At 39.9% G+C, this 11,540-nt stretch overlaps 1 long non-coding RNA gene across 3 annotated transcripts in view; it reads right to left on the bottom strand.

Annotated features, from left to right (window-relative positions):
• The window catches only part of LOC116442303, a 102,933-nt gene extending 92,371 nt beyond the window's left edge, over window positions 1–10,562 (bottom strand). Inside the window, exon 1 of one of the 3 annotated variants that reach the window (XR_004239499.1) lies at window positions 10,415–10,562. This is a non-coding gene — a long non-coding RNA (uncharacterized LOC116442303). The remainder of the gene's footprint in view (window positions 1–10,414) is intronic. The other 2 variants (XR_004239497.1, XR_004239498.1) reach the window with 2 other exon arrangements.
• Window positions 10,563–11,540: the final 978 nt, after the last annotated feature.

Here is an 11,540-nt window from a genome sequence, read left to right on the forward strand (position 1 = left end):
GGTTAATTTCATCTCTGAACCACCCTATGAAACATGTACAGAAACACAATTGCTGTTCTGTAAAATATGGGAATATGTCAAATCTGTCCTACCTTCTCTTCAACTCTTATTTCAACGGATTAAACTCATTAAGAATGGATCTGAATGTTCCCAATCCTTTATAAAGATAAGTGTTTAGCAGACATGATAATATAATAATCCATATACTGTCTCTCCAGTGACAACTTCAAGGAACATGACAAGTGGATAATGTGTTGTCATCAGTTTTTATTTAGCCTCCCTGACTGCATTACATGCTGCCATCAGAATTTATATAGGCCCTCCTGGACAGAAAGTCTTCATTAACTTGAAGTATTAATTTGGAAGTGATTTTTCAGGTCAAAGACAAGATGATTTATAGGTATCACACATATAAAAGCCCAGGCATATACCCTTCCTTCACATAAGAAAGGTGAAAATGGCATCTCTTATGGGCTATGTCTGCAATAGCAAGGAAAACCAGCCTTAAAGCCATCCTCCCACCTAGGCCCATCCTCCCCTACAAACTCTTACTCTTCTCAGCAAACCAGCTTGAGTTGGAGGAAACAATTTTAAATTTCCAGCTCTGATATTAATCACAGTCCTTTTCCTTTCTGCACTCACTTGGAATCTACCTAGATCCTCAGTCCCTGAGAAGAGCAGTTCCAAAAGCAGCAGTCCTATACTCACATTATCTTTCAGCCCTTTAGTGTTGGTCCAGATGCATTGTGTGTCCTCTTGGATCATGTCTGTATGTGTTACTTTCTGCTAGTGGATGAAAAAACATATCAATATTTATCAGGAAAGACTTTTCTCCTTTCAGTTGAGGCTGCAATTCTTCTAAGCTAATTTTCTCTGTTGGAAATTTAGACATCTAATTCCTTTGAATCATCTTGGCTCCTATAAGCACTGCAGGGAAACAGAAGTCCAGGGGCAATTCATGTTCTCTTAGATAGGTATATGACAAAGATGAATCATATTACTTCCACTAGTGTCTCTGCAAGGAGAGACTAAGATGATTTGCCTTGGGCTGAAAAAATTTGCTTGAATTCTTTTCAAATTGGGTAATTGTCCCAGTTTGAGACAAATTTGGAGGAACTTCCAAAATGAATGTCCTCTGATAGAAGGCAGGTTACAGCCACCCTCCCCCACCAGGTTCGGAAAGAATTTCCCAAGGAGGAAAGTGAAAGGAAAAAACCTATTTATTTAACAGACACAATGCACAATGGGAAAAGAATAATGGTAAATAATAAAACCTCTTGCTGTGGAGAGAACCAGGTAAATTTTCACAGTCCTTTCTGTGGGTGTGGTCTCTCCCTTCTCCTCTTCAGGGCTGGGTCAGTGTGGGCGCCCCTCCGGATCAATGGTATACGGTCTCCCGGTGTGTTCTGAACAGTTCCAGAAGAGAAGAAGAGGAAGCCAAAGTCCCAGGGAAAAAAAAAGTTTAACTCCCCATCTCTCTCCAGAGAAACAGGGCTGAAAGCTGGCAGAAAAGCAGCAAAAAGGGTGTTTCCTCCATGCTTGCTGCCGCAGAAGCAGACGGAGTAGAGTGACCTTGGAACACAAACTGCTGGGAAAAGTTCGCCTGGCTTTTTTTTCTTTCTCTCACACCCAGTTTTAAAGGCACAGAAAGGCGCAGGATTTGTGTCTGGGCATAGAGCGGCGACAGGGGATACACATCGAAAAGTCACCCCAAGACAGTAAGCCCTATAAAATCTTGTGAGATTGAATTTTGCTTAGTATGTGTTATGAGAAACTGCACAAAGAAATGGCTATATCTTTGCCTCTGTGCTTTCCTTCATTTAACAGTATCTAGCAATAAATACTTACAAATAGCTCAATTATCTCGCTGGTTATTAGATAACAATATCATTTGATGTTTACCATTAGATTAGCAATAGCTAGAGAAATCTGTCCAAGATATTTGGGTCCAAAAATATATTACTCTTTACCTAAGTCTCAGAGTCAAGCCAGATAGCATCACTTAGAGGCATGTATCAGCTGCTGTGCCAAATATCATCATGGGAAGTCCCACATTTCTAACATAAAATTTTGGATTTCTGAAACAGATCTAAAACAGAATCTTGGAAATCAGAGAAAAGTGACAGCACGCTGTCTCGCTGTAAAGACACTTAGCTTTCCATCTCTGCAAGGAATGAAGAACAGAATAGCTGAGATATGTTGTAGGGCACTGGGTGCATTGTTTAACGTGTTGTGGTTTCATAGATATATGTGGTTGTTAAATACAGGAAAGCCAGGAACTTCAGATTGAAAGAGATAACCCTTGTCACAGTGTCGACTTACCAGCTGTCACAGGCAACAAGATCAGCAAAGACATCCTCATAACAAAGTAATTTCATCTCAGAAATAATGTTTTTACTTCCATCACTCTTACCAAAGGCTATCACTGAACATCACTGTTCTGGAAGGTAAAAGTCGCCTTCCAGTTATCAACATTTAGTACCTCCTGTGTTCTACCCAATTGCTCTTGTACCAGTTTTGGCCTTTAGTTCAAAAAATCCGTTAGCTGGTCTGCTGTTTCTGATCCCGAAGTATAGAAAGCAAGCATACACCTTTGAGCCTTTTTTGAAAAAAAAAAACCAAATTTAGGTGAATTTGAATAGTTCTCCCTTCTTCTGATTCTAGAAACTTATTTTCTGTTCGTTTTTTTTTTTTTTTTTCCTGTTCTGATTTCAGTCTGAGTATCTTATCTTTCCTGGAAACAGCTGGTGAGAGTTGTATTGCAGGCCTTGTTATGGTCCTGGAGAAATACACTAGCATGTCCCTCTTTCCCCTGGAAAGGCAAAGCCTTACATGTATTACAGCTGTGTGTGCTTCTCACGCAGCTTTAGCCTAATAACAGCCCGCAGTAATCCCAGGAGCTTTTCCTCTGTTTTCTCAGAGCAGTGCTTCCTATTTATAAAAGAATACTGGTAAGAAAAACATTCTATGGGTTTGTGCAATTCAGAGTTAACACATTTCTATGGCTCTCGTCCCTCCTCTATTCTTCATCTGGTTCTTTCTCTTTGACAGCCTTGTGCTGCTTCACATCAGCCACATCTCCCCAGTGGGTGTCACTGGGAATACTATTGACACAATCCTACACCTGGCCCCAGGTCTCTGAGGGAAAATATGATATCTGCTTATGCCCACAATCAGTCCCTGAAAATTCCACATTAACTGATTTTCACCTGAAAATCTTTTCAGGAAACTTGTTTTTTATCACCATTTCCTAGTACCCTCCACACTTTAGCTATTTTTTCATCATGTTGTAATTCTTCTACTCATTAAATTGTTCTTTAGCAGATCTAATAACTTCCATCATGATAACTTATATTCTAAGATAAAATCTAGCCCTCTTTAGAGGTTTCAAAAATTTTCTTCCAGTTTCTACATTTAGTTGCAAGTATACCTTCTCTAGCTGAAGAGTGCTGTGACACTTGGCATCTACTCTAAGAAATGTTTTTTTACCACTGGCTACCATATTAAGGTACTAAGTTACCTTACTAAAATCAAGTTAATTTGAAAAGAAGTACCTAAATATAATTGAAATTTTATGTGATTCTCTTTATTTTTCAGTAACCTGACTGTTTTCAAAATTATGAAGTCGGACTAATGGGGTGCCTGGATCATATTTTCCTTCTTCATACAAAGCCATAGGCATTATCCCAACAGGTACTCCGCCCAAATCAGTGGGTTTGCATAAAATACTTGTCTCCAGAGCTATGGGTCTAAGGACCAGTTTTCTAGGTTGTTGGGATGAAGATTATTTGGTACTTCAGGTTAACACTGAACCCTCGCAGGGTTTTCTTCACCATTTTTCTTTCCAATTCAATAGTAACATATCTGAATTCCCTCTATTATTCCCTAGGGATGAAAGTCATTTGCACAAGGAGGGCCAGGAAAAGTCGTCGATTTAGAAATTTTTAAATGAAATCTCACTGCACAGGCATATATTATATGCAAGATTCACTAGAACTTTCTCATATTTTCTCCCAATAAATTGCAGATAATATAATAATTTTAATTTACACTTAAAAATGTCTGTCCCTAGCTGGCAGACATGCAAATGAAATTGGGGAGCTAAAATTCCAAGGTACTTTCTTTATAATTTTTTACTACCAGTAAAGCATTTACTACTGCAAATAACTTTCTACTTTATTAGAGAGCTAATCTAGCTTCTTTCTCCCTTAAATGAATTATCTCTGTAAAGTTAAATAAGTAAAAAAAGCATGAGAAAATGTGTTCAATAAAGAGAGAAGAGACTGCTCAGAAGCAGAGCCATTGAGTACAGTCAGATCTGTTAGTAGAAGGTGAGAATTTAACGATTGTTTTTCAAGATGTTGCTAAAATTTAAATCTGAGGTTTGTGTCTGTCTTTTGTAGTGTTGATAAATACCACATTAACTTTTTAACACACTATTTCCAAATTCTTTTCCTGAGTATAAATGTTCATGCCCATAAATTTGAATGCTTGTAATTTTCTCAAGCAAATATGGTTTAAATTATATTCTTTTTATTTCAAGTCATTGTCTGTGTCCTTTCCCTCTGCCTCTCATACTTTTATTTAAGTTAGACAAAGACTATTCACCAGGGGAAAATAATAATCTTTGTTTCTTTGTTCCTTGTTAGTTTCCTTCTATTATTTTAGAGACACTATAACCAATTTTTTCTCCCTCTCTATTCATACATTAAAAAAGTCATATTGCTGTAATGTTCACTTTAGATGTACTGTTTACATATTTGTCCCCTTCTACATTCCAATTATGAGCTACAGAGTTCTTGAGTGTAGCTGGCACCAAATTTCTGTTAGTTTCAAGGGAAGTTTACTAAAACTCAGGGACTGACAGACACTTAGTCCTCAGCTGGCCTTTGGAAATCTTTCCTCTGAAAGCACAGCACATAGGGGTGGAGTCTCTCTGTTAGTCCATGCAGAGTGTGATGATTATTCGCTTTATGCATCATATTTTTTATGTAAAATTTGCACCACAGTTAAAAGCCACTTCTCAAGATACATGCTTATGGATTTAGAGTTTGTTGGACTTAGGCATCAGCAGCTTGGGTGTTTTTCCCAACATAGGAAAAAACCCATATGCTAAAATTAAGATATTAGAAGGTATTTTCTTGCGTAAAGGATGGTTGAGTCAGATTTTATGACCCCCGCAGAAATTAGCAACTTCAGCAATTTCACTTTCTCAGCATACAACAAAAATATCTTGAGGTATTAATCCTGCCACGTGAGAATCCTCAGCTGGCACTAAGGCCCTGTTTCCAAAAGTAAGATGATGCTGGAAAACAGCAATGAGTTCTAGGAAGCTGCTGTAAATTGGCAAAAGTTAGATAAAATTCTGTTATTAAAATGGTCAGGGGCAGAAATGCAGTTTTCAAAGCAGGAAAAACTGTGTTTCAACTAATCTTAAAAGAATTCTGTAAAACATTGTAATCCCTTGCTATTACCACAACTAAAGTTTAAAGATTAGTCTAGCTTTTCTGTGTGCTAGAGGGAATATTGCTCCCAATTCTAATGGAAACACAGGAAGAAGGCATGAATTTTGATTTCCTTGAATATGTTTGAAGTCAGTCATGCACTTCAATGCTTTCTTATAGCAGAAAAGTATAAGCAGACATAAATTACTGCTATGTATAGTCATGATTTAGCTATTTTTTTAAATGAGAATTAAGCATCAGTGACTAAAGGGAACATGAAAAACTTTCTATCCTTGTCTTTGCTAGGCAATTCACTTCCTTAATGCAGTCATCCTTTAGTTTTTCAGCAATAAATCTTATAAAAAAATATATTTCACTTCATAACTTGTTATTGTGAACACAATGAGGATATTTCCAGCTAAGCCTGTTGAACAGATAATCCCAGAGAAGGAAATCAGACCTAGTAATGGTGCCATCCCCTTCAAGATCTGTTAATCAAGCCTGGCGTACAATTCTGACAGAAAGGATGAAATTCACTCATTCTTCAGTGATTTTAGGACTTGGTTCTGTAGTAGAAAGAGAAATTAATTATTTGTGGCTAATAATTTGGATATCAATATCTAAATCTCATATCTAAGTGTATACTATTGTTTAATAATTATCTAAACTTTGTAAAAAAAAATTTCACCTAAAGACTTTTTACATCCAGGATTGTACTTGAAAGAACAGGATGATGTTATTTTCAAAATTAAATCTCTGACATAACAACTCCATTACAGTTTAAATAAATTTGTAATCAGACAAGATACACCTTTCAGTAACACAGTGTTTATTCTAATAAAGTGCACTGCTGACTTCTTCTCTTGGCTGGGGTGATCCAAATCAATCCTCCAATCAAACTCTCTAATCAAACCCTCCTTCAGCTTAAGATCACTCCTCCTTGTCCTGTCACCACACGTTCTTGTGAAAAGTCCCTTTCCAGCCTCCTTGTAAGTCCCTCTGAGGTAGTAGAAGGGTGCTATAAGGTCTCCCCAGAGTCTTCTCTTCTCCAGATTGAACAGCCCCAGCTCTCTCAGCCTGTCTCCATAGGAGAGATGCTCCAGCTGTTTTCAACTTAGTGGCTCTCCTCTGGTCTGTTTCCAACAGGTGAATGTCTTTCGTGTGTTTGAAGCCCCAGAGCTGGACACAATACTTCAGGTGGGGTCTCACAAGAGCAGAGTAGAGCAGCAGAATTACCTAACTCAACCTGCTGGCCATGCTCCTTTGGATGGAGCCCAAGGTGCAGTTGGCTTTCTGGGCTGTAAGTGTACAAATTTCTGGGTCATGTTGAGCTTTTTGTCCACAAACACCCCAAAGTCCTTCCCAGGGCATCTCTCTATCACCTCTGCCCAGCCTGTATTCATGCTTGGGATTGCCTAGACCCAGGTGCAGGACCTTGCACTTGGCCTTGTTGAACTTCATGAGGTTCACCACTAAACTAACTTTACAAAGGCTAAGAATTATATTTCCCTTTTGGTTGGTGGGCAATAAAGGTGAAAAAACATTAACCGGCTATTTGTCTAAGGTTATTGAAACAATGCAAAGATTTCACTGTTAAAGTTCTTTAAAAAACCTGCCTACAAATTTATTAAAATAAGTGTGCTCTGAAGACTGTCTAACCTAGTCATCCTCCACACAAACAAAACTCTTCTCCTGTATCATAAATCGGTTTGAATGGGTATGCTAGGACTCTGGGGATGCTGAGATGCTTCTAGCAAGAGAGTCCTGACTGTGTTTCTATGCTTCCCTTGGAGAATTTGCAACGTTTGTTTGCTGTGAGCAGCCTGCCCTGCATAACCCCTTGGGTTATTGTTTAAGCAGTCAAAAAAATAGCAGCTGTGGAACAAGTCAATTTAATTTGCTGACACAAGTGTGAGAGAAATAGCAATTTACCTGTGTATTAACTGTACCCTTCTTGCAAGGGATAATGCTTTGTTTCTTATTCCTAGGAAGAAATTAAATGAAATTAATAAAACAAAATAAAAAAATGTATAAGATTGTTCATAAACAGGGCTGGAGTGTATTAACAGTTGGGTGAGGGTAGCTGTGTCAAGAGGAGAAGGAAAGTAATTAAGCAGAGGTCTACCTACTTGGCCGAAGAACTGAAGAACAAGTTTTGACTGCAGAATACCTGGCTCAGCTCTGTAAATCATCACTAATGCAAACCCTTCCACCATCAAGGAACAAGGCCATCCACACTATGATGAAAAGATCAGTGCTGGAAATGTAAGGTAATGGCTTAGGTCATCCTCTTACACCCACAGAGGCTGAAGACCCTGAAGCGGCAAATAAATGTAAACAGCTGACGTGAATTTTATAAGGGTGGATACAGGACACTTCCCATTACTTGGACATAGAACTAAATTTTGGAATGACCATTGAACTGGACACCAAGATAAATGAGAACACAGAAACACTAATATTTGGCTTGCTTAGGGTCTGTCCTGGTATTTGAACCCACTGGGATTTTATCACAGAACCTGGAGAATTGCTATTTATGCTTCTTGTAATGAGTTTACTGGGGCAAGGCTTTGGTAGCTGGGTGACTACAGGGGTGAGAAGCTGCCAGAAGTTTTCCCCATTTCCAACAGAGCCAATACCATCTTGCTTCAAGATGGAACCACCGATGGTCAAGTCCAAGCCAGTCAGCAACAGTGGTAGCACTTCTGGGCTAGCAGTTTTAAGATGAGGCGGAAAAGTTACTGTGGAACCGTGTTTGCAGCCAGAAGGAAGTGGGAATATGTGTGAGAAACAGCTCTGCAGACACCAAGATCAGTGGAGAAAGAGGAGAAGGTGCAGAGGAAAGATTCCCCTGCAGAACATGGTGCAGACCAAGGTGACGCAGGTCCCTCTGCAGCCCAATTTGGCCTGTGGGAGGAGCAGATTTCCACCACAGAAGAGTGTGAGGAGTCTTCCCTTGAGGGGGAAGGAGCAGCAAAGACAACGTGATGAACTGACTGCAACCCCTACTCCCTCTCCCCCTGAGATGCTGCAGGGAGGGTGTTGAGGCTCCGGAATAAAGTCAAGTCCGGGAATGAGGAGGGGTGGGGAGAAGGTGTTTTAAAGATTTGTTTTACTTCTCATTATCTCACTGATTTGATTAGCAATGAATTCAATTAATGTTCCCCAAGCTGAGTCTGGTTTGCCCATTATGGTAATTGATGGGTGTCCCTTCTGTCCTATCTCTACCCACAAGCCTTTTCTTGCCATATTCCCTCCCTTCTGTCCAGCTGTGGAGGGAAGTGGTAGAGTGGCTTTGGTGGCTATTTGGAGTTCAGCCACCATCAACCCTCCACACTTCTACATTTTCCTTTTTCACTGCAGTTGCTGTACCACTGTGTCTGTGCCCCCACACAACCAACCTCATGGACAAAACATCAAGACCAGGCAATAGCCAAGTGATATCCATTTCCTTGTAAAGCATAATCTTTGTTGCTCTTTCTGTGATGCACTGCCTGCTGCCAGGAGAGGTATGAAAGCTTCTGGCTGTTCCTGCTTTACTCAAAACAGATTCTTTTTTCTTTCCCTGACTTCCCATATAGTCTACTGCCTACTGGGTTGTATTAGAGACAAGTGCAGGTAATCTGGGTTTACACTTTTCACTAGTACTCATCCAAGAGAACAACTGTAACTTTCCAAACTATTTAAATTTTTCTGTTCTTAATAAGACTTCCTATCCAAAATAATAACCTTGAATTAACAAACTATGGTGGTATAGACAAACATCTATCCTTTTGATAGATACCTTTCTTTGGGAAGGTGGCCTGGGGGGTGGGGTGGGGCTGGGGTAGGGATGGACTATAATGACAGAAACCTAGAAAACACTGACAATTTTGTTCAATATATGACATTTTCATTAGGTCACTGAATTTTAATGATATTGTAGCAGAAGATTTGCTTGGAAATTTCTATGTAAGACAAATGCAAATTCAATAAAAGAAACACTTTCACAGACTTTTTTTTCTGTAAAAACTCTGTCTACTCCCTAGCTGGTACTATAAAGCAGATATTTATTGAATCTGAGTTAAACTATTAATTGAAGATATTTTTCTTCATATGGTATGACTTGACTTCACATGAGTCTAATATTAAAGTGCACAAAAATAAGGTAAAGTGTCAGAAGAAACAGCATTCAAATACAATAGCCCTACCTCATTTTTACCCCTTATGTTAATACTTGATGGTTATGCTGCACAACAGCCTTAAAAAAAATCCCTCTACTTTTAATATTTTTGCTCAGTTTCTGACACAAATTAAAGACATTTTTGTCTTCAATAAATGTGAGGCAATGAATTACCAGCAAAAAAATCATTCTGTCTCTTTCCAATGAGCAAAGAACATAGGAAAACTATAATTTTTAAAAAAATTTGAATTACTGAATTGAAACATAGCTTTCCTATCACACAAATATTTCCTTACTCTTTTTATTTGCTTCTTTCTATAGTCACTATCCGAAGCACTTTGCCTTAAATAGTGCCACAGCATCTTGTTCTCCAAGAGAGGATTGGAGGGAGAGATTCTCACCATTCCCCCAGACAACTAAGCTTCTTCAGCATTCACTGAAGTCACGGGCATACCTTTTCACTAAAGGCAAGCATCAATCCAAAGGTAGTCCGTTTTCTTTTAAAGCAAAACAAACCAAACAAAACAACAGTCAAAACCAAACGAACAAAAACCAAAGGGAAAAAAACCCCTCATGGCTGATGGCACACAGAGCGCAAAAATTCAGAAAACCGCAGCATCCTCGGCCAGGGCTCTGCCTTGGGATCCACCTGCCGATGCTGCTCTCCGCTTGTCCCCGGCTGCTCCCTGCGTCCCGCCGCCCCGCCCGGGGCTCCCGGCTGCCATCGCCGCCGAGAGCTGCCCCGGCTGACGGGAGGTGCTGCCCCGGGGCCCGCCCTGAGAGCTCACCTGCAGCCCCGAGAGCTCACCTGCAGCCGTGCTCCGCTCCCAGCCTCTTCTCATCCCGGTCCTGCCGCCTCGGCCGGCGACCTCCGGCGGAACAGGAGGCACCAGCGGGGCACACCCAGCGCGCAACCTGCTGCTGTGCCCATCCCCAAACACACGAATGTCGGTGTAAGCCCCCAGTACCGTACTTACGCTGGAGAAAAACAAACAGACAAACAAACAAAATCCCACTCCATGTAAAAGGATTAAAAATCACAGAAAATTGTGATACCTGTTTTACTGCCTACTCCGAGTTCCACAACATTTACATCTTCACCATTTGACACCCCCCTCCCCCCCCGACATTTCAGGGAACCCTTCTTACAAAATAGGAAAGAACAGCAGGAAATGGAAATTCTCTGCATAACATCACAGTAATTGTCAAAGAACCCTGGCAGTTGCTGAACTGTATTGAAGCAGACACGACTGGACACCTCCAATTCAGGCTTCTCAAATTATGACATCTGTTTCTGGTTCTGATATGCAAAGGTTGTTGCTTAAACAGTATTTTCAATTCCTCCTGTCATGTAACTACAGGAATGCATGCTTTGTTTTAATTGTAGGGTTAGTCCACTTTTTTGGCTGCAAATGTTCATAAATAAATACCTGAATGGAAGTCTTTTAAAGCCAAGAAAAAACAGAACTGTAGCTCTAACAGAGCATTATTGTTAGAACTACCTTTCACACTGAATTTTTTTAAATAGAAATTTATTTTTGATTTGAAACATTTTTGATTTCTCTCATTTCAAAGATGCTTCTCAGTTGAATAAATTTGGAGTCAACATTACCGTTTCAGCTCCTGTAGGAAAAAGATATTATCCCAAAATTCTGAAATATCTCTAAAAACCAGACACTCCCCCTATACCCTGTCACAGAATTGCAGCACACATAGGAATATGAGAAACCTGAACACTTTCAGTAGAGTGGACACATGAGAAAGGCTGCTAGGAAAAACATAATCAATTTGTGAAAGGCATTCTGCATCCAAAGGAAAGAGAAGGCCTCAGTGGCATATTTCTCAGTGATATACCCCTTCCCCACCATGTGCTCTGGAATAGAATGTTTCTCAGCCTGCTGCCAGCAGCCTTCCCTTGCCTGTGGTTGAACCAG

Source organism: Corvus moneduloides, chromosome 3 (assembly GCF_009650955.1).
Source record: "Corvus moneduloides isolate bCorMon1 chromosome 3, bCorMon1.pri, whole genome shotgun sequence".
Lineage (NCBI taxonomy): Eukaryota > Metazoa > Chordata > Aves > Passeriformes > Corvidae > Corvus > Corvus moneduloides.